The sequence below is a fragment of the Nannospalax galili genome, unplaced genomic scaffold, assembly GCF_000622305.1.
Source record: "Nannospalax galili isolate Female #2095 unplaced genomic scaffold, S.galili_v1.0 scaffold125, whole genome shotgun sequence".
NCBI lineage: Eukaryota > Metazoa > Chordata > Mammalia > Rodentia > Spalacidae > Nannospalax > Nannospalax galili.
The window spans coordinates 2,302,379-2,302,684 of NW_008354705.1; positions in this window are offsets into that span (position 1 = coordinate 2,302,379).

Genomic DNA, 306 nt, shown 5'->3' on the forward strand with positions numbered 1-306 from the left:
CATTTGAATCTTTGAATTCCTATAGGTGAATTTTGTTTTCATGGAAAGTCAAATCCGAAATTCTATTTATTTTTTTTTAAGTTTTAGAATTTATTTATTTATTGTGAGAGTGAGTGCATGATGCAGATGTGGAGATCTGAGGACAAATTGTGGAAGTAGGTTCTCCCCTTCCACCATGTGGGTTTCAGGAAGCCAACTCCAATCATCAGACTTGATGGTGGGTACCTCTACCCTCTGAGTCATGTTACCAGCCCCCCAAATCCTATTTTTTTATTTCTATTTTTTAGTAATGTTTTCCCCATACTC